Source organism: Callorhinchus milii, unplaced genomic scaffold (genome assembly GCF_018977255.1).
Source record: "Callorhinchus milii isolate IMCB2004 unplaced genomic scaffold, IMCB_Cmil_1.0 Scaffold3, whole genome shotgun sequence".
NCBI lineage: Eukaryota > Metazoa > Chordata > Chondrichthyes > Chimaeriformes > Callorhinchidae > Callorhinchus > Callorhinchus milii.
The window spans coordinates 10,065,231-10,089,779 of NW_024704744.1; positions in this window are offsets into that span (position 1 = coordinate 10,065,231).

Genomic DNA, 24,549 nt, shown 5'->3' on the forward strand with positions numbered 1-24,549 from the left:
TTCAGGGAGCACAGATTTCCTGGAAAAGTTGTGTATGTTGGAATAAATCCTATCAACTAGAATGATACCAAGTTATTATATTTAGATATATATATATTGAATGAATCTTATGGGAAATTGAACAAGCAAGCTACACAGACCAATGGTCTACAGCTGAATGAAATGGTTATTGTATTAATATATCATAATTCCATCCAAGGCTTGAATGCTACTACCATATATCTATCACCTCTCACAGTTCTCAACATGTTTACTGGGCATTCTCTCACCTCTAGTCTCCCTCTTCTCCCTTTATTCCTCATACCATTGTACTCCCATATCTTCATGACCTACAAACTAAAGTAATACCCATAAAAATGACCAGAAACATATAAAGAATGACAATGAGTGTGGCCTAATGATAACACTCTCATTGGCAGCAGCCACGAAGAATCAATACATATAGCAATTCTTTGAAGGTGTTTTGCATCTTCATCTAGAATAACAGAGGGATGATCTTTTAAGCACTGTATCTTCCAATCTTTCCAACACAATCAGAAAGTTATGTCTAAGTGTCTGTGAAGTCTGAAATCTGAACTGTGAAAGAGCTTGTAACTATAATAATAATGATGATAATAATCCTTGCAATTGATATAGTGTCTTATCAAGTTATCAAACTATCTCAAAGTGCTTCACAAGCTTTATTGTAAAACGTAGTGACTGCATTTGGTAGGCTATCCCAAGTCAAAAGGCAGCAGTAATGAGCAGGGTGGTCAGTTGAGATGGTTTATTCTCTTGGTCACTTTTAGCTTGTAGCTTGCATTTTAAGAAGATGGAGAAAATTGTTTATGTTGCCCCTTGCTAAGTGCTTGATGATGCATGCCATAGCTTCTCATATGCTGGTTGGAGGCTGTTCTCCACTGCTCCAGGCTTGACTATGTTAACTCCCTGCTAGCCGGACTTCCCAACTATTCCCTCCACAAGATGCAGATTATTTAGAGCTCTGCAGGTCATGTCTTCTCCTGCACCAAACTCTGTCATCCACATCCTCACCTAGCTCCTCTGGCTTCCCATCCCCAGAGGATAGATCTCAAGATCCTCATTGTCATTTTTAAAGCCCTCCACTGTTTTGCCCCACCCTTCTTCTGCAACCTGCTAACCTTCCCGCTCCCTCTGCTCAGCAGGCACTGGCATGCTTCAAGCACTCACCCTGCCCGTCCCATCATCAGCAGTTGGGCTTTCAACCTTTTTGTCCCCACCCTTTGGAACTATATCCCGGAGTTCCTTCACTTTGCCCATCACTTGCCTCCTTAAAGATCTATCTTAAGACCTTTCTCTCTGGTAATCTTCCCAGCTCATATCCCTCTTGAATCCAACACTCAGCTCAGGTGCAAACCTTCAACTGTCCAGCATCTTTGGTTGTCCTCCTGATATGAAATGCTATATAAATGCAATTTGTTCATTCCTTTCAATCAACAGCCTCTCAATTAGAATTTCAGTGCTGAAAGCAGCTATTAGCCCTCGGTTGATGGGAGAAAGTGTTTTTATTGGAGCGATAGGAATTCCACAAAAGTACTTGGTGGGAAAGAGGAAGGAATCAGTTCCAATCACCAGGAGCCTGAGAGGCGAGTTAGAGGGATAGAACGTAAGCAAATGGATTCCATGAGGAAAGCAGTAACTGGCAGAATCAACACGTTGGTCATCCAACAAATGGTGGAGGACATGCCTAGTGGTTTTTGCATGTCCAACACATGGCAAAGTAGAGTGCGAGCACTGGCACCGTGAAGTATCCAATAGAGTCAGAGTGACTCACACAGTTTGAAGGAAAATCATGACCCCTTCAGTGGTGACAATTATTCTTTTTATCAACTCCAACAAAAAGACCACCACATCCATGAATATGATTTCAGCCCTTTGTTGTTCAAGCATTTTGATTAGGTCTGTTGTGCTGTAAGAGTATTCTCTTTAGTCTTTTCTGGACCAAGTTGTGCAAATCCTTTCTCAAAGCTCTGGCAGATTTCCAAAACAGCTACTTTCAGAAGTTAGTAATTTGAACAAAGCAATGAGCAGCTTCACTCAGCAAACACCAGCTTGTTTCATATCCTGTCCACCATACTATCTGTGGGCTTCCTGCCATTCTGCCCGCGCTCTCCAGAATTCTATCTTGGAGTCCCTCCAACTCCCTCCCCACTTTCAAGGAACATCTCAAAATGTAAAAGGCACAATACAGATATAGTTTGTATTGTAGTATATTGCATAAGCAGATTCTCCACACCTATAGAATATCTTGCAATTCAGGTACCAGTATCCTGTAATGTGATAGGACTGTGTATTTTGACATGTTTCAACAATATGATAAAGCACTATATAAAACGTTACCAATGGTAGCTTGGTTCCGAGATGGAACTCATTATATTGCAAAAGCTTCTCAAACGCATGACTCAGTGGGAGTAAAGTAAAATATGATAAATGTTGTTTCTAGTTATACAGATACTGTAATAAATAGATATTTTGACCTGAGAGCAACCAATAGCTGAAACGAATGAATGCTTGAACTGAAGTAACAGATAACAGAAAATTGAATGGAATTTAAAACTTTTCTTTGGAGAGAAATTCCATCTTGATCCTGATTTACTCATTGAGTTAATCCAATCTTGTATTTACCTCTGTGCACTCAGATCCAATTGCATTGGACCATTGAACAGCAAATTGGCTATCATGCTCCAAGTCACCAGTGTTAATTAACACATCACAAACTGCAATTTTCACAGCAATGTTTCTGTAGAACCTTGTTGTTACTTATTGAATACCAGCAAGATTTCTGCAATAGATTGTTTGAAATTATTAGGCGTTGGTGAGTTTACCTTGCTCCTGTGCTCACAGGAACAATTCCAGCTGAAGAAGCTCTCTACATCATAGCCATAACATGTGCTGTATACAGATGACACCCAACTGTATCTCTCTGCCTCCACTCTTGACTCCAGGACCACTGCTGTCCTGACAAAATGTCTGTCAGACATCAGTCCTGAATGAGAGCTAACTTTCTTCAGTTGAACGTCCACAAGACTGAGACTCTCTTGATTGGCTCCCTTGACCACCTCCACACCTCAGGCGCTGACAGCATCACCATCCAAGTTTTTACACTCCACCTTACTAAGCCAGTCCGGAACCTTGGCATCTTGTTTGACCCTCAACTATCCTTTCTGATGCACATCCATACCATGACCCGCTCTGCCATTCCCCACCTCCGCAACATTGCCCGGTTCCATTATTGTCTCACACCGCAGGCTGCCGAAACCCTCAAACATGCTTTCATAGCATCCAGGCTTGACTATGCAAACTCCCTGATTGTCGGCCTCCCCAACTCTTCCCTCCATAGGCTGTAGATCATCCAGAACTCTGCAACCCACATCCTCTGCACCAGGCTCCATGACCCCACCCCCACACCCTCGCCCGACTTCATTGGCTTCCCATCACACAGAGGATACAGTTCAAGATCCTGGTCCTCACCTTCAAAGCCCTCCATGGCCTTCTTTCCACCTACCTCTGCGTGCTCCTGAACCCCTACCAACCTGCCCGCTCCCTCCGTTCAGCAGGCTCTGCCTGCTCCACATCCCCCCACCTCACCCACCCCACCATTGGTAGGCAGGCCTTCAAATATGCTGCCCGCACCCTCTAGAATTCCATCCCACAGTCCCACCACTGCACTCCCTCCCTTGTCTCCTTCAAGACCCATCTCAAGACCCTTGACTTCAACCGTGTTTTCGATCATCCTCCTTTCCCCCGCCTCCACCCTCCCCAATCCCAAGCTTGGGTCCAAAACACTGTCTAGTACCTTAAGACATCCTCCTGACGTGAAAGGCACTTTACAAATGTAATTTTGTTGTTGTATCAACTTGGCTCAGTCATTTGCATTGTTGTCTTTGGGTCAAAAGATTGTGGGTTCAAGCACCATAGTCTGGACAGAGCTTATATCTAGGCTTACGTTAAATTTTTAGAGATTCTGTTCTTCATACACGATATTCAGCAGTCTTATCTGCCTCTTCAGTGGAGGTTGAAGATCTTGTGATGCTACTTGAAAAGAGACAAGAGTTTTTCTTAGTGTCCAGCAATCCTCCATATAAATTGTTCATTTACTGAACGGCAGTTTGTGAGAATACTGCCTACAAATACACATTCACTGCAGTTTACAGGATTTTTGAGGTGCTACACCATATGCAAGTATTATTATTGAGCAGGCAGAGAAACCTTGATACACTTTTCATCTAAAGGCCCAGTAATTGAAGTCATGTTTGCCTGTTCAAATAGATGTTAAAGATCCCATGACATTACTCGAAAAGAAGAGGAAATTTCTCTCAGTGTTCTGAAATCTCAGGATTTCAAAAACTCCTTGAAAATTTTTTTCATTTGTTTCATGAATGTTTTGGTATATTGCTGTGTGCAATAGGGCTACCATGTTTGCCCACAAGTGCACAGTCAAATCTACTTCACAAAAGATGATCAAAAACCTTGGTCAAAGAGGTCGGTCTTATAATAATAATAATCCTCGCAATTGATATAGTACCTTATTACATCTTCGAGACATCTCAAAGCACCTCACAGCATAAACTGTGAAGTGCATTGACTGTATATTTGTGGGCGAAATGTAGCTGGCAACTGCGCACAGCAGTGTCCCATAAACAGTTGTGGATTGAGTGACCAAATTATTATTTTTTTTGAAGGGCTTATTTCCCCCAGAAAAGCAATCCACCAATTGACTAACAAATTTGTTCCTACTTACTGCTAGGTAAACAGGCATGTGGTGTAAGGAAACTTGCCTGATGTTTTGCCCTGCCCGGGAATCAAACCCAGGTCCTCTTGCTTGCAAGGCAAGTGCTCTAACCACTGAGCTACAGGACTTGAGATGTATATACATACAATATGTTGGCGATGATATAATTGTTGTTGCAGAAAATATATATGTTCTCTGCTTTGTCTGCCAATAAATTTGACATGTAATTATTCTCCAAAGCTGGAGAATAATTTTTGATTCAAAAACTATCAAAGCTGATTCATTTTTGTATTTATACTGCAGCTCCTAGCAATGTAAACTCAGCATTAGTATTTACAGGAACAGCCTTTTACATCACAGAAGTCTGGGTTCACTAATTTGCAATTAGACTTGGACTCACTAAACACATTCACAGCCCTACCGTCTCGCTAACTGATATAACCTGAAGCTTTAGTTAGGTCTCATGTCTTGTTCGTACTGTCAAGTGATGAAGGATCAGCCACAAAATGCCAGCCTATCTTTCTCTTTCAGATGCTGGTTGACGTTGTAAGTTTCCAGCATTTGTCTGTTTCTCTTTCATGTTTCCAGCATTCACAGTTTATTCCATCTTATCTTGTCCTCTATGCTCGTGTGACAGACAGAAACACTCCTGTTCTCCAGCTTTTTTCTGCTTTGCTCTTTATTAAGTGGACCCTCCAGTCAAAGCAGTTGTTTGATACCGTCTTGACAGTGTAATTTGTGACGTTCTGAAGAGCTGCATTAAGAACAATAAAGTTCCAATGGGTTAGATGATTCCTACTTGAATGTAACTATAACCAATTGCATCATGAAGAAATTAGTTCCAAATCCATTTTGGACAAATTATCTGCATCAACATATGGATTTGGTGGCCACTTTGTTTATATCAGAGTAAACAGCTTAAACCTTAAAAGACTCCCTGTGTCCTTATTTTTCCCGGGTTCAGGAAGCTTCATTATTTCAATACCTTGCCACACTGGTGCCAAGCAGAAGCAATGAGTAAGGCTTGTGTTTTAACTATTCCACACTCTTGAAAAGAAATCTCCAGGTTTACAGTTGATCTTGGCTTTCTGTGACTGCAGAGATACAGAAAGTGAATTTTTAAAAGGACTGCACTTTTGAGAAAATCTCACTTATTGGCACCACAGTTTTGGTAGTAATATAGAGATTTGCAATGCTCTGGATCCATCTAGAGGGTCTATTGTGTATACCAAAGGGAAATTGAAACTGACTGAATATCTTACTGTAAAGAAATACACATTATTTTGATCACTGACATCATCTTTCTTTTTGATTGCCTTTATTCAAATTATTCGCATGATTGAACACGGATCCTAATTGTAATCGAAGATGACCTATTAATTGTTGAAATTGCAGCACACAAGGATGCTACCATTTGTAAGATTCCTAACTTCGGTTTTGAAAATCTACCATCAATACCTTATGCAATTTTGCTTTGTTCTCAAATCTTTAATTACCTTTTCAAAAATGAAGGTTTGTTAAATTTAAAACCACAAATTCGAAGGTCATTGAAATTTCATTTTTACAAACCGAATGCGTTGTTTGTTTATTTGGTGAAATATCTTTTTAAAATGATACTTAATGATAATTTATAGTTATTTGTGATGTACATAATTTATCATTTAATACTGCCTCATTAATATTTCCCACAATATATTGTTCAGATTCATGGTGTATTAAGGTGTCAGCCTGGCTCAGTTGGTAGCACTCTTGCCTCTAAGTCAGGAAGTTGCGAGTTTGAGCCCACATCAGGAATTTGAACTCACAGTGCGGCATGGCACTCCAATGCGATACTGGGCAACACTGCAATTTTGGAGGCACTGTCCTCTGGATGAAATGGTAAACTGAGGTCCCATCTGCCTGTTCAGGTGGACGTTAAATATTCTTTGGCACGATTCGAAAAGAGAATGGAGTTCTTCCTGGTGAACTGGCCAACAATCCCCCTCCCCCAAGAATTAGTCATTCACTTCATGCCTCTTTTTGGAACATTTCTGTGTGGAAATTCACTGCTGATTTCACCTACAAAATACAGTCGATATACTTTACAGTAAATCCTGTGAAGTGTTTCAAATTCTAAACAATGTGATACGGCTCTATGTCGAATGCAAGGATTATGAGCCGCTTGGTTGAGTACGACTCAAATAATAACGGCCTTTTGAGAGAAAAGATATTTGACACATCTAAGTTTTTCTGAAGGCAAACGTTTTGATAGTTTACAAAAAGAAACAAAACGATGATGGATGTTTTTTCTCAGCAAGTTAAGAATTGAAATATAGTGGAATGGAGAACAGTATTTACAATTAGTAATAATAATAATCCATGCATTTGGTATAGTGTCTTATTGCGTCATTGAGACATCTCAAAGCGCCTTTTGGTATATACTATAAAGTGAATTGACTGTATATTTTGTGGACGGAATTCAAATTAAATTAATAATTTAAATAATTGTAATCATTTAGTAATTTAACAATGGATTCAATGTGGTGAAGCCACACATTTTAAATATAATTGAGTGACTTTGCCTACATTGCTACAAACGTGATTCATCGTAAAACTCAGCAAAATACGCAATGGTTAATGCTGTGATTTGTACTTCCACTGCTCTATCAGGAAGAGACTGTCAGGTTAACACCAGTTTGTGCCAATTCAAAAGCAGTTTGATGCTGCTTGTTCTTTCTGACTGAGATATAGAATAAGATCTCATTGAACGGTTTCTGTCCCTCTTAAAATGATTTAGTAAAACATTTGTAGACTTTTGTTAACATTAAATATATTCTTGTGGCGGAGAAATTATCCAATACAAATAAACTATTATCTTGCTAATAGATTTGAGAATCCTTTTTTAATTTAAACTCCAACTAATATTTTTATGGAATGAAAGAAAACAATCATATATATTACTTAGTTTGCAAAGAATACAATTGTAGTATAAATAGAAGTATAGCAAGTCCCATAGCACTTTACAACACAGAAAGCCATTCAGCCCAATGGGTCTGTGTTGGCTTCTTTTAAAGAGCAATCTTTCAGTCCCATTTACCTGCTTTTTCTCCATACTCCTGCTGTTTACTCCTTTTCTTAAGATATCAATCTAATTCCCTTTTAAAAACCAAGATATATATGACCTTCAAGAATAGATATCCCACCTGGGTTTAAATTCATTTTCTTATCGTTACAGAGCATCCAGAATTTGACAAATTCTTAAGAAGCTGGGACTTTAAAATAAATTTTGCATTTGATCTAGTTCCTTTCACATCAGGAGGACAAAATGCTTCACATGATTGAATGAGGTAAGTTTCTTTTAAGAACTACAGAAAACTGGCTTCAAAAAGACTGGATTCAACAATATATTAAATTCTGTATGTTCCAAATTGCAAAAATAAATCCAGAACCAAATGAAATGTCATATAATTGGCAGGATGCTATCTTAACTCAACAAAAAAAAAAGGACTACACCAGGACTCTGTGACCCATCACTCCAAGTCAATATTTCTTAGTCTTACATGAGACTAACCATTGTAACAGAATCAGGGGAACTCGCTGCTGGTAAATTAAGATATCAGCATTACGGATTTTTCTACTATGCACTAATTTTGTGTTAATAATTAAATCCAGTTATACTTAACACATCACAAGTCCCTACTTTTATCCTCAAGAAATCTGAGGAACCACAGGCTCATATTGCGCATCATTTCAAGAGAAGTTCGGATGAAGAAGACCCTTCAACTAATTTGATCTAATTCTTCCAGAGTATCCCCGATAACATCCTTCCATTCCAGCTGCCCTCTTGTCAGCCTTTGGACTCTTAGGGCCGAATGTTGATCCTGTGACATGGATACCTGTTAGTGCGCCTTGTGCTACGAGTGATCATGCCAAGGTATTCCAGTGTATTGCCGACCATTAAGCATGGGATTGATTCAGGGTGTTTTTTCAATGTGTTGAGCATCCTCACCTCAACCATTATTCCTGATAATTTGTTCCAGTTTTGAGATGTCCTCCCAACGTGAAAGGCGCTATATAAATATAAATTGTGTTGTACCATTAGCTTCTAAGTAAAGAAACACTTCCTGATTTCTGTTGCAAAATCACCCATCGCAACCTTTAACCTGTGCTCTCTTTTTTTCTGCTGCCTTTGAAGTTGAAATTTATATTGCTTTGAAATTCCCAAGCCTAACAATACCCTTTTTGATGAGACTGAGCTTCTTTTTGAAAATGGGAAATATTTTCTGACAAAAACTCACTTTTCCATTTCGCACAAAACTGTGAGCAGTCAATGACAGACGAATGTTTGTTGAAGATAAGAGGCTACTGAAGAAGACCACTTTAAATGAATATGAGTTGCTCCCACAATAGGGCAGGCTTCATTGCTTTACGTGCTGAATGGTAGTTAAACATCAACCGTTAAACAAATTGTTCTTCTCCGTTTGTAGGGGAAATATGAGCTTTATATTGATAACACTTTCAGCATTATAGCAGTGATAATTAGGTTTCTAGATTCCAGATGCAATTCATCACCATTCTAACCATGTGCAATCTCCCCAGTGTGAATGTCTTTGCAGCTTTCAGCACACTTTCAGCTGCCAAAATTACATTCAGAAATAAAGTTCTGCAACAGCTCAAAATAGTTTAAAATATCAGCAGGGATATATTTTTATTACTGAAAATATTCATTTGAATGCAAAGCCTTTTACTTCTTCAGAAACTGTAATTGGGCTCGCAGGCTGCACAGGAGAGAGGTTTTATCTTCTTTTTTCCTATTGGAAGTCATTTTGTGTGTCAAGTCTGGCTCAGTTAGTGTCAATCTCACCTCTGAGTCACAAGATTGTGGGTTCAAGTCCCACTTTGAGACTTGGAAACAATATAGTCTACGCTAACACTCCAGTGCCGTGAGATTATATGATTCCGTGGTTCTAGAACTAGTCCTATGCTTTGCTCTGTATGACTCTAGCGTTTGGGATATCATCTCGACGTGGAAGGCACTATATAAATCCAATTTGTTGTCTTACCGAAAGATATGCTCATGAATTTTCTGTATTGCACCTCAGCTCCAACATTGCTCATTTGGAAAAAAATAACTTTCTCTTCAAGAGGCCAGAAATCTTTTTACTTGCAGATGTCAGCAGGTTTGTTTTAAGTTTTAAGATCATGGAGAAGTGTGAACATTTTTAAATTTGAAGGTTATTTTCTTGAAAAGAACCATTTCCAAATTAAGAGTGAATGTAAGAATTCAATAATTCTGTGCAATATAAAAATTTAAGACAAACTAGTTTGAATTACTAAGATTAAGAGAAACACATATGGCATTGAAGATACAGAGGAATCCAACATACACATTCAAAGTACATCAGAAATTCAAGGGCATGCTTAATTCTTTAATACTGAATGTTAATCAGACCTGTCAATCACAGAATTTTTCTTGCTTTTGCAATGCAAAACTGAAAAAAATCCGCAAATTTTCAATGGATACACGAGTAAATAGTATACAGAAAATTGGATGCAATGTGGCTGCAATGTTTAAGAGTACACTTGGCAAAAATCCCACATCCACCTTATTTGTAGTGCGTAAAACCATTTTGCCTTAATTTAAGGTCACACATAATTGTGATTTTTAAATTCATTTAAAAATTTAGAAGTCAGTTCTTTTTAAGAACTGTCGAAACCCGGCTTCAGATCAAATATCAAATTTTTCTTTATAATTCAATGCAATCTTAAATTATAAGACATAAATGGTTTCACGGGCTAAAACGAGGGGGATTTTCAGGGTGATATATTGGTCCATTTTTGGCGCAAATACTAGTAATATTTACATTACTGTGTTACGTCTTGTGCTGCCTAAGAGCAAACATCTATTCCAATTTCTCTTCTATAACAAATGACTTCCTTTCAATGTACAAAGCTTGGATTTTTTAGCCAAATATTCCCATTTAACAAATGCTTAAATGTGATATTTAATCATAATTTGGAAGGCGGGTTTTCACAGTTCTTAAAAAGAACTGATTTCCAAATTAAGACTCACTTTTTAGGTGATTCATATTTCTTTTACATCTTTATTGTATAATGCCAACCTTTAACATTCCAGTAGCAAATGTCCTTTGTTCAATATGGCAAATAAGCAGCTGTGCAGAATAAAATATAGTTTGCTGTTTTGTATGAGTAGTTGCCACTGTGGCCTTTCATGACAATACCACCTACTATGAGATATTTGGAATACATTCATGGAAACCAAGCCAATTAACTAACTTTTCTTATAAATGTTTATGATCAGAAAAGGAATATTATTCCAATTGAGAAACTTAGGATTGGTTACGCAAAGATACTCACTCAATACAACAACAACAAAATTACATTTATAGAGTGCCTTTCACGTCGGGAGGAAGTGCCAAAGTGCTGAACAGTCAGGTGTCAGGGCCCAAACATGGGAGAAGAATGGTGAAGGGGTGAGGGAAGGCTGAGAGGTGCGAGGGTGACCAAAGGCACGATCGAAGAGAAGGGTCTTCAGACCTGCCTTGAAGGAGGCAAGGGAGGAAGCGAGGTGAAGAGACTGTGGGATGGAGTTCCAGAGTGTTGGGGGCAAAGAGACTGAAAGCCCGGCCACCGATGGCAGGGTGGGTCGGGCGGGAGACATGGAGCAGGGCGGAGCCCGCTGAGCGGAGGGAGCGGGCAGGTTGGTAGGGAGTCAGCAGGTCAGAGAGGTAGGAGGTAGGAGGGGGCAAGGCTATGGATGGCCTTAAAGGTGAGGACGACGATCTTGAATTTGATTCTCTGGGGGATGGGGAATTTGATTCTCTGGGGGATACCACGCCAGTGGTGTCGGGCGAGGGTGGGAGTGATGGGATCACGGAGCCTGGTACATGAGAGTAAATAAGCTGCAGAGTTTGGATGATCTGCAGCTTGTGAAGGGAAGATCAATGAGGAGGGAGTTTCCATAGTTGAGCCTTGATGTGACGAATGCGTGGGTGAGGGTTTCAGCAGCCTGAGGGGTGAGGCAGTGGCAGAGTCTGGCAATGTTGCGGAGGTGGTGGTAGGCAGTGCTGGTCATGGCGCGGATGTGGTGGAGAAAGGACAGTTCAGGATCAAACAAGATACCCAGATTCCTGACTGGCTTAGTGAGGTTGAGCGTGCAGCCATGAAGGCTGATGCTGCCAGTGCCTGAGGTGCGGAGGCGCTGGTGCGAGACAACAAGATTACAGTTGTATAGCGCCTTTCACGTTGTGAGGACTGAAGGGCAAGCATAGAAGAAATTATGTGTTGTTTGTCATATAACGGCTTTGGAGGAGTTTCCTAGCTGATTTATGTGAATACATGAGTCTAAGTAGCACTCAAGTGTTAAAGTCAAAAGGCTGTGAGGTGAATCCTCAGATTAATCCCCTTTGAACTCATCATCTCGGCTGACATTCCAGGAGAGTGTAGAGAGATGCTGCATTGTTAGAAGTATCATCCTTTGGATCGAGCCTAAAACTGAGATTCTGTCTGCTTCATTATGTTTAAGACCCGTGAAATTATTCAAAAATAGAAAGGAGTTTCTCTCTGTGTCCTGTCCATGAATCCCAATGGATAAAATTATTGATTGACAGCATGGGTGCAGCATTTGTCCACAAAATATACAGTCACTACACTTCGTAATAAACCAGTGAAGCACTTTGAGGTGCCCTGACATGAAAGGTGCTATATCAAATGTAAGGAACAATAATATTTAATAATAGTATTATAATCATGTTTCAAATTATATTATTATTAAGAATCTACACCCAAAGCAACTATTATTTTATTGTTATTGTGGGTTTAGTTTCATAATCCTATTTAAAATATATATCATATACCTCTGTAAAAGTTTCCATGAAATGTCTCTTTTGAAGACTGAAGAGGTTTATTTGTCCAATTTCTATATACAATAGTACACAAAATTATATTTGTAAATAGTCTTTCACCTCTGGAATGCATCCCCAGTCAGGATCATTTGGACCTGAGCAGGGGCGGGAGGGTTGGGATCAGGGAGGGTGGAGGATAGAAAGGGAAGGAGGGTGACCGAAAGCACAGTCAAAGAGTAGGGTCTTAAGGCATGCTTTGAAGGAGGCAAGGGAGGGAGCGAGGTGAAGGGAATGTGGGATGGAGTTCCAAAGGATGGGGGTAGAGAGGCTGAAGGCCCAAACGCTGATGGTGAGGCGGAACTGGCTGATGACATGGAGCAGGCCAGTGCCTACTGAGTGGAGGGAGCGGACAGGTTGGTAAGGGTTTAGCAGGCTGGAGAGGTTGGACGGGGCAAGGCCATGGAGGGCTTGAATGCGAGGATGAAGAATTTGAACTCGATCCTCTGAGGGATGGGAAGCCAGTGGAGCTGGGCGTGGGTGGGGATGACGGAGGTTCGTAGCCTGGTACAGGAGAGACACAGGTTGCAGAGTTCTGGATGATCTGCAGCTTGTGGAGGGAAGAGTTGGGAATGCCAAGAAACAGGAAATTGGTGTAGTCAATCCTAGATATCATAGATTCATAGAATTATACAGCGCAGAAGGAGGTCATTCAGCCCATCGTGTCTGTGCCAGATCTTTGAAAAGAAGGTATAGAGATATAGAGTACAGAGCATCTATTGTAAAACTAAACCAAATACTTTAGGATGCACCAAGATAGTAGAACAAGAGGACATAGGTTTAGAGTTGCAAAGGGCAAATTTAGGACAGATACCAGGATTTTTTTCTTTACTCAGAGTGGTATCAATGACTGGAACAGATTTCCAGGAAAGGTAGCTGAGACCAGGACACTGGACTAATTTAAAAAAGAAGCTTGATGGTGTAATGGGGGCGGGGGGGAATGGTAGAGTAGGTAGTCTGAAGGGCTGAGATTGGTAGGGTTGAATGGCTTTCTTCATCCAAACCAATCTTGTGAAAATATCAACACCGCTCAGTTGACAAGTTCACAAATTGTTGTCATGGAGGTGAATACCACACCCATTTTGCACACCACAAGGTCCTACAAACAGACAGGAAATGAATTATCAATTTATCGACAACCTTGGAGGGCCGGCATCAGAATCAGTTACAAGAGGGCACTTTTCTGTATCACTTTAGTGCCACTTTTCCTGGAGACGATGAAGTAATACTCTGTTAAACGTGCTATCATTTCAGATGTAAGAAGGAAAGCAATGAAAGAGTAATTCTCTAAGTTTAGATTTTTCAGCCTTTACACCAAGCACCAATCCTCATGTCCTATGAATAGTGGATTCTGAATAAATTATGGCAGAATTTATTCTGCAGATTAATATCCAGTATAATTTATTTGAAACAATCCCAACATATTTTATTTGACGGACAAAACAGCAATATATCTGCTTTATATTTATGTACATTGCCGGGCAGGGTATTACGTTGGGCAAGCTTCTTCAGTGAAGTGTTCTGTGAAGCTCTTTGAGATATCTTGAAGACATGATAAGGTGCTATATCAAATGCAAGGATTATTATATCTCTGACTTTCTTCTCTGTTTGGTTTCAAAACTATATTTCAGAGTTGAAAGGATGTTTTATTTTAATCCACTGCAGTGTTCAGTTGTGATGGACACAGAAAAGTGACATTGACCTTAAAGTATGTAGTACAGTATTACAATGGAGTTATACTAGATAATACATTGGTAGGTGCAGCTGTGGTTCAGATTCTAAGTTTCTGAGGAGCCCTCAGGTGGCTGATCATGACATTGAGCTAGATTAAGTGAAGACATCTCTGCTATTTGTTTGCTCCATGTATGAAATATTACTGCATTTACAGTATGAAATATAGCCAATGTAGTTGATTTATTCAAAAAGAATATATCAACACTGCACATAACTTACAGCTGAAACAAACAGAAAAGGTACTGAATACAAATTTCATTGCAGATAACTGGTGTTTTTGTAACACCTTATCAGGCTAAAAGGTCGGCAAACTCAACAGCCATTGCTGTCAGCCAGATTCAACAAACAGCCATGAGATGATCATTTAATCTCAAGGATACTGGGAGAAACTATCTTTCCATTTTCAAATGCCATCTTGGGATCATCAGGGAGTCCCACAGCATATTGGTTAGAGCACACGGTTTGCAAGCGAGAGGACCCAAATTTGACTACAAAGTGGGGCGAATCCTTAGGCAAGTTTCCTTACTCCATATGCCTCTGTTTACCTAGCAGTAAGAAGGAATATGGTTCAGTTGTTTGGCGGATTGGCTTTCCAGTGATAATAATCGCATAAAAAAAAGTAAATAGATTGGCCACTCAATCCACAACTGTTTGTGTTAAACAGCTTTGCGCAATGCCACATTTCACCCACACAATCAATTAAATTCTCAGTATATTTTGTGAAGCACTTTGAGATGTCTAAACAATGTGATAAGGCACTATATCAAATGCAAGTATTATTATTATTATTATCATCATAAACACCCATCTGAAGAACAGGCAGATGGGTCCTGAGTATAATAACTCATCTAAGTAATGCATCTCCCACCCTGAGGTACTCCATCAGTAATGTAGAGTCGGCCATGATTATGAATCATTGGATCTTTTCAGCACAGAAGGTCTTTCTGTCATTGTGTATTTACCAGCTCTATTTAAGTGTTGCGTGTTTAGTCCTTCTCCAACCTTACTCCAAACCCTTTTATATTTTTCCTTTTCAAGTGATTTTTAATTCTCTTTTAAAAGAGATTGTAAAATATGCTTCAACTATTACTTTTAGCAAGGTCTTCCTCCCTTCTTCCAATAATCCTGCCTGTAAAGATATTTCTTCTAACTGTTCTCTGGAGATATTCTTAAATTTACATCCTCTAGTTACTGACTCACCGAACAGTAGAATTAATTGGAAATTCACTCACAAATAATAGTCAATTTACTTGGCAAAATATTTTATACTTTGAGATGTCTCAATGTCATGATAAGACGCAATATGAAATGCAAGGATTATTATTATTTAAGTTACGATGGACATAGGGATGTACATGATTGGTAAAGACCATTTCAGTCCATCTGTTCATTCTGAACATATCTTTTTAAATGCATACTCCATCTCTTGAACCCCACAATCAAATAAGCTATCGAATGCACTACGTAATTTAGTCACACATTCTGCCTCTGTCACTTCCCTAAAGGTGTAATTTTTTTTTACTTACTGCTGGGGCACGTGGAGTACAACAACAAACAACATTTGCATAGCGCCTTTCATGTCAGGAGCACATCCCAATAGAATTGGAGTCCTGTAGCTCAGTGGTTAGAGCACTCGCCTTGCAAGCGAGACACCTGGGTTCAATTCCAGGCAGGGCGAAACCTTGGGCAAGATTCCTTACTCCATACGCCTAATAATGATCCCTCCAAAACAATAATAAATTGGTTATTTTCAATCCACGACCGTTTGTGGGACACTGCTGTGTGCAATTGGCTGCCACGTTTCGCGCACAAATATACAGTCAATTCACTTTACAGTGTATCATGTGAAGCGCTTTGAGATATCTAGAAGACGTGAAAAGCGCTATACCAAATGCAAGGATTACTATTAATAATGGAAACATTCCGATAGTTTCACGTTGATAAAGTTGTTAGCACTGTTGGCTCTGAGGCAGAAGTTTGTAGGTTCAAGACCAACATTAGGACATGGAACTTTTATAACCACTATGCCCTGAAATTATGGACCTCTCTGCCTCAATCCATTCACATTGCTTTCTCCTTGCCCATCTTCAGATTGCATCTGAAGACCTTCCTCTTTGGCTGTGCCTAGCTCTCCCAGCTTGCATTATTCGAGAAGAGAAGGGGGTTTCTCTGTTATGCAGGCCAACAATCAACCAAATAAAATTAGTTGTTTACTTCATGACTGCTTTTGGGACATTGCTGTGTGTAAATTGCCGAGTTTACCCACAAACTAGTCATTGCAATAGACAGTATGTCCTGTGAAGCGCTTTGGAAGTTCTCCTGACGAGAAAGGCACTATACCAAATGTATCAGTCTATCAAATACAATTTTTTTAAAAACAATGGGAATCTTGCTAGTTGTATCCACAATGGGAAGCAGTCCATTTTTAGTTGGTTAAACTATGGCAATAACCCAACACTCACTCTGGAGTCCCCGATTCTTGACTCCTGCTGACTTGATGCCTTTTGAGAAAGGCTAGCAGGACACAGCCTTCCGAGAAGAGAGTGCACACTTCATTCCAGATAAAGGGAGATTTCCACGCATATGTGGAACTCTCAAAAGTTTGGCTTGGATATACTTAAAGTTGACGATGGGTTCCTGAATGTGTCAGAGACCCAGCTGACAGAAGAAATAGCAACAAATCTTTCAGGCAAATATGATGGCATTTTAAACCCCAATAGTGGTGCAAACCGGGTGAACATTAAATAATACATTCAACATAATCCAATTAAGCAGCTTGCATTGCACTGTAAGTTTATGTGTATGTCAAAAAGGACTTTCTTTACTTTGGGCAATAAAAGAGCACAGATGCTAAACATATTGGTTTATACTGTTGTTGTAACACTGAACTAATGACCACTCCGGAGGCTGTATTGTTGGAGTATTTCCCTTGGAATTTCAAGAGCAACAGTGCACTACTTGTAGAGAGAGGTTTTTGACTTTAATGAACATGAGGTTATTTTGATGAGCCTTGGGCAATATTCTTCCAGTATTCCAGAACAAGTAATTACTGTTTTCATAACACCCTAGGGTTAGATATCTGTCTGGAAAATATGAAACAGTGTCATTTGTGAGTTTGCGGTTGCTTCTGAAACGAGGTGAAATAGCAATAGCGCAGTGCTGTGAAGTCATAAACATAACACAATACAAGTTTGCTGGAAATGGACAACAGTAAAAGTGAGTACTCTGCTTTTTTGAATTCAGAAAGCTAAGTAAAGAGCCAGGTCCCATAATACTAGTAAGGTTGAAAAGCGTAGGGAGCAAAATCAAGAAGAACTAATTACATATTGTAAGAGGAACAATTTTCATTGATACAACAGCTTTCAAATTGAAGGAACATCTCAAAAACTTTGCAAGATTGGCTTGGGCTGAGCTGAGGAAGCAGAGGTGGGGGGGAATGTAAATTGTCCAAAGGCATGTGTGAAAAGAAAGGTTTTGAGGCAGGCTTTAAGGGTGGGGCAGGAGGGGGCAAGGCAGAGGAAGTTCCATAGAATGGGGTAGAATGGCTGAATGTTCAAAGAAAATGAACAGGTTGGTGTCCACTGAGCAGGGGTAATGGCTGGGATAGTAGGGTTGCAGGTAGATGGAGTGAGGCCATGAAGGGATTTAAATATAATGATAAGGATCTTGAATTCGATCCACAAGGGATGAGAAACCAGTGGAGCTGAGAGAGGATGGGAGTGATTATCATAGAATTATGCAGCGCATAAGGAGGCCATTCGGCCCATCGTGTCTGTGCCGGCAATAATATAATAATAATCCTTGATTTGATATAGCGCCTTATCACGCTTTCGAGACATCTCAAAGCACTTCACAGAATCCACTGTAAAGTGAATTGGCTGTATGTTTTGTGGGTGAAATGGCTTGTAGACGTAGGCATGAGATGCAGAGTTCTGGATGGTCTTTAGTTTGTGTAGGGAGGAGATGTGGGGAGTTTGGTAAGCTGGGCATCTGACTGGACTTTTATGTATTATCTTTGAATGCAAATACTGCTTGTATTGATAGAATGCAATTTGAACGATTGTAGTGAAATTTGTGACAATTTGTCACAGATTCATAGCATAATTTATTATAACCATCTGTTATGAAATGGTCGACATGTGTAGCTATAACACCCACATTGCTTTGAGACAAAGGTTTGCAATGCAGCAGCTTTTTAAAGATCTTTGCTGCCGCCAGAGGCAAGGTGAGCGGCCAATCTATACTTCTTTTTCTCATAGAAACATACAGCACAGAAGGAGGTCATTCAGCCCATTGCATCTATGCCAGCTCTTTGAAAGAGCTATCCAATTAGTCTCATTCCCCACCTCTTTCCCCGTAGCCTTGCAATTTGTTTTCTTGTCAAGAATGTATCCAATTTCCTTTTGAAAGTTATTATTAAATCTGCTTCCACAACCTTTTTAGGCGATGCATTCCAGATCATAACACCTCACTGAGTAAAAACATTTCCCCTAATTTCCCCTCTGGTTCTTTTGTGAAGTATCTTAAATCTGTGTCCTCTGGTTACTGACACATCCACCAGTGCAAACTAGAGGCAGCTTCCAAAACTGCATTCACAGGACAGTGCCTGTATCTTATTTTTAGTTCATCCAGCATTTTCTGTGATCAGGAGCAATGAAATCTTCAGATTGGAGGCTAACCTCCAAAGCAACAGAAAAGGGAGTTTCTCCCAGTGTCCCAGCCAACAATTCCCCCAAAATAAAGTCGATCACTCACTCCATGGCTGTTTGTGGAACATCAACATTGTGGACCAATTAGTAAGAACACTTCACATTATATCCTGTGAAGCGTTTTGAGACAAGTGCTCTGGGATGCCATTGTGCATGAGGAATGCTATATAAATTCAAGTTGTTATTGTTGTCGTCATGAGGTGCTATAACAAAGGCAAGAATTATTGTAACAGCAACTGAGTAACACTAATTCTTGCATTTGACAAACATGATAAAGCATCCCAAAGCATCAAAACATCACGTCAAAACATCTCAAAGTGCTTCACAAAGTTCTTGTGTAAAGTGTAGTGTCTGCACTTTGTAGGTAAATGTAGCAGTCAATTACTAAACATCGTTGTCCCACAATCAGCCATGGCATGATCAATTTTTCTTAATCTGCAGATTCCTAGACAGGACAGCACGAGAAACTTCTCAAACAATGCTTTGGCGTCTTTAATGTCCATCTGAACAAGCAGATGAGACCCTGGCTTAACATCTCATCTGAAGTACTGAACTCTGGCATTAGTGTTTCCCGAGCATTGCAGTGGAGTGTCAGCCTTGACTGTGAGTTCAAAGTCCTAACATGGAGCTAAAACCTACAACCTTCTGACTTTGAGGTAAGAGAACCAATTGAGCCAGGCTGACACATCTGACCTGAATTACCACGTATTCAAAGAGTTAACACATGCTCCAATCATAGTTAAATATTCATTTGTATGCTTAGACTGAGGAAAATTAGGCCACTTCCCCTCTCCACTAATGTCCAGTGTCAATCACTATTAATAATTAGGTTGCTGTATTCAATGCTGAGACATTTTTCACTTGTAGCACTGGAAGAAAGTTGTCACGTCTGTGTTAAGCACAAGACATTTCCACATAGTTGCCCCCCCACTGCATATGGACTAATTTTACCGATAGCAGAAAACTCAATCCCCACATCTCACTGTACAAATATAGTAAATCTTTTGAAGCACTTTGTGACATCCTCTCAACATGATGAGTACCATATCAAAAGCAAGGATTATTTTTATTATTATTTCAGATATAGACATCCTCATTGCATAGGGAGCCTGATCATATTCAAGAACAATAACATTTGCTGAGACCCCAGGAAAGCAGTAAGACCATTTTGCAATAATTTCCAGACTCACATCTGCCTTAGAGTGTCTTCTGGGTGAAATAAAATGTGAGCTAATTTTGTGCCTTCACATTGGTGACCTAATCTCACAATAAGAGAGGTTTCAATGGTAATACACAGCCGTAAAACAATGTGAAGAGGCGAAACACAGCTTCCAATTCACATTGCTTTGTGAGTTATTGGGAAAACATTCAAATTTCACTACCTCGGTTGACCAGACGTACACATCAGAATCACATTGATTCCAAATACAGTAAACCACAAGTTAAGTGTTTTCAATCAACATTGAATACTCTGTTGACTGATAAGTTAAAGGCAACAGGTAATTTATAATTGCAACTGTTAGACAGCAAGGTCATTTAGTGCACTACGACATTGAATTAATTCTTCTGAAGGACTGGCTGAATATTTTTCGATTACGAAATTGTTGTTGCCAGCAGCACACATCTGCAGAGGATTGCAGGCTCCTTGCTGTAATAGGAATTATTTTCAAAAAGGGATTGAATGAGCTGTTTGGAAACTCCTTTGGTAACTGGAATAACTGAAGAACTGTATGATGAAAAGCAGCTATGACTCGCTCCCATTGTATCACACATTGAAAATGTTGTACTGTATTCTATACAAAGGGGAAACTTCAGTGAATTGAAAGAGGTAATCAAAAATCACCGATATTGACTAGCGTATTGGCAATCAGTGAGATCTAATGATTGTGTGAGTCGGGTTAACAACCCATGAGCAAATTTTCAAATTAATGGTGATCCTTGCATTTGATACAGGTTTACCATGTCATCAAGACATCTCAAAGTGCTTCACATGATTTATTCTATAGTGTAGTGACTCTGTATTTTGAAGGGGAATGCCCACAAAGTTAAACCCAACTTGCAATGTTGTACAACAGCAGCAACAACTTGCATTTGTATAGCGCCCTCCACCCCGGGTGGAGTCTCAGAGTGCTTGTTAACCCAACAAACAAATTAGGCAGCATTTACAGAACTTCTTTGGAAAACCCATTTCTCCAGGTGTTCAGGCCAACTGAATAAAATAAGTCATTCACTTTGTGTCTATTTGTGACATGAAAGACACTATCATTATTATTTTCATAGACCCTTCCCTTAAATAGACAGTACAGTGGCCATTTAGTCCATTATGTCTGTGCGGGCTCCCCAAAACTCCATTTAATCCCATTATCCTGCCTTTTCCCCATGCCGTTTTATATTTAAAATAGCGACTAAAAGAAATCAGGAGGAACGCCTTCACACACAGGATAGTGAGAATCTGAAACTCGCTGCTGAAGCAATGGTTGAAGCAGATAGTGTAGATAATAATGATAATCCTTGCATTTAAAATCAAGCTACATATATACAAGAGGGAGTGGTAACAGAAGGGTATGGGAGGGAGTACAGAATGAGTATAGACGCTTGTAGTGTATAAACACCATCATGGACTGGTTGAGCCAAATGACCTGTTTCCATGTTCTACAGTCTAGGCAAAACTATTTCCAAAACGGGCAGGCAGAAATAATTTTCAGATATTTATCAGATTCCCTCTTGAAAGTTAATATGGATTCTGCCACAAACAGGTAGGTGCTAGGTAGGACATTCTGTGTAAAAATAGTCTCTAACCTCTCCTTGTGAAGCCTGTGTCAGTACTTCTGCATCGCCCCCTCCCTTGCCTCCATCAAGACCAGTCTCAAGACCCTCTTCTTCGACCATGCCTTCGGTCACCCTCCTACCCCCCCACCTGCCCTCCAACCCTCCTGATCCCAACCACCAGCTCAGATGCAGATCCCTGACTGTCCAACGACTTAAGACGTCCTCCTGATGTGAAAGGCTCTATACAAATGTAATTTGTTGTTGGCTTGTTTCTGTGTTGTAACATTCTGTGCAATGCTCAGTGTAATACTATATGATGGTAATACTATACAGCCAAGCCTGAAACAAATATCTCTCCAGTCTCCTCAACAGCTGCTTTCACACTAATGCTCTGCTGTCTTCTATTGTGAGTGGGGTAATGACACTATTACAGAACCCTGAAGCCTGAAATTGGCTTGTTGAAAGTCTTTCTTCTGACCAGTTTAACGTTAGTTTCAGAAAGCATTGTGCAGATTTACATGCAGGTGTATAACTCTAGGAACATTCCAGTTTTCTACAAATGGAACAGAAGGTCTGGGAATAATTGTAGCCTCCAGCAGTGGAACTGTTTCTAAAGCATAATCTGCAAACCAAGAAAAGACAGATTTCAATTGGAGCTGGAAAGTTGCACACCATTTATGGGTGAGAATAGAGGTTATTAAGTCCCATTCTAAATTATATATTCACCATGATTTCCCTGCAGCACTGAAATATGTATTTCAAAAATGTAATACAAGTTACTTTTTTTAATGGACTACAGAGAGGTCTACAATTGGACCCATCAAGGGTATTTTGGCAGTATTCAATTTTCACTTGTTTTTCATTCAATCCCAAGGCAAAATTGTTAGAAGATACTGCATTTCAGAAGATTTCATTGGTGGATATAGCACAATTGGCCTTATGGCCTAAGACTCAGGTTTTCCTGATCATATAAACAAGTGTGTACCAAGAGCACAGATAACAAAAACAACAAATTACTTTGAATAGCACTTTTCACTTTGGGAGGATATTCCAAGGCACTGGACAGTCAGGGATTTGGACCCGAACTGAGAGTTGTGTTCAGGAGGAGTGAGGGCATAGACAGTAGGGGTAGGAGGGTGAACTAAAGAAGTTGTCAAAAAGAATGTACAGCATGGGCCATTTGGCCCAACCAGTCCATGCAGGTATTTATACACCACATGAGTGAAGGTTATTTTGCTTGCTGCATGTCCCTAACTCCCCACTACCCCCTCGATATGACATCATGTTTCATCCCACCCCTCCCTGCCATGTATGGTCTATTCCTCCTGAACAAGGCTGGCCAATATCCTCACCGGAGATATACTTATTTTCTCGGTGAGGATATTGGTTAGCCTTGCTCAGGAGGAATAGACCATACATTAATAATGTTAATATATTGACTGGCATTTGACACATGAAGTAGTCCTGCATCTTATTTCATCTCCTAATTCCTAGAACTCTTTTTGCTACCGACTTTGTTACGTGATTTGTTCCTACATGAAGCACGGCCACTCACTGTTCTCCCTCCCGCTCCAAAATCTCCTGTACCCACTCTGTTCCATTGCTTACCCTGGCACCTGTGAGGCAAAAGATCTTTGGGTCTCAGAAACTTCAGCTACAGAAACATTGGTCTATTCATCTGATTGTGGAGTTTCCTATCACCGCTGCATTCCCACTGCGCTATAACAAAAGCAAGGATTATTATTTATTACTAACAGCAAACTATTATTGTCAGTGGGTATATTAAATTCTTTGAACAACGAACAAAATCTCTTAGGATAATTTTGCTTATGTGATCTCTTCATTGGATCTCAAACAGTTAGTTTGGCAACTTCTACATAAAATGCTTCACTGAGGTGATCTCATATTCCTCCACTTCATGGCATTCACACTACCCACTTATAATCCATTGCTTAGCTTACTGGCCATTAGATTTAATTAAAGTTATTGCTGAGATGAAGATAGATACTTACAATGTTAACTGGCGTACTAAAGACTTCCCAAGTTAGTGTTATCTGCTTGTTTATTGTAAGCTTCCCGTGTGACTGAGCAGGGACTTGCAATCAACATGAAGTGCATCAGGGCAGCAAGGCATTGGTGGGACACCCGGTTGGTTGTATTGCTTAGACATATGTGCTTCTATTCAAGTGGCAGAGCCTGGGATTTGTGATTTCGCCATCAGTTCACATAACTATTGACCCTCTATTTATAATCAATCAGTGGGAGCCCAGAGAACTTGCATGAAGGGCTCTTAGTCAAAGTACAATCGATGCCTGGATACCTCTGAGCTGCATTCATCTCCTCAACAATTAATTCCTCCATTTGAACTCAAGGTCTGGGTAATTATTTTGAAAAGGATGTTGTGGCTTCTACATTTTTTGCATCTGCCTGCCCACTGCAAAGATTTTGAACTATTTTTAGCATCAGGAGGTCATAAAGATCCGATTATATTTTAATAGTTTAATAGCTCTGCTGCAATATGTTCTCTGTGGCAGTGGCAGCCTTCCAAACTATTGGAAGGAAATGTCACAAGCTCTGATAATACTCACACTGCATTGTTTCAGTTCAGGGAAAAAGTGCTTATCTCAACACTATGGGTTTCACACCAACGCAAATTGACTTGTGTTCTGTTTATACACACAAATGT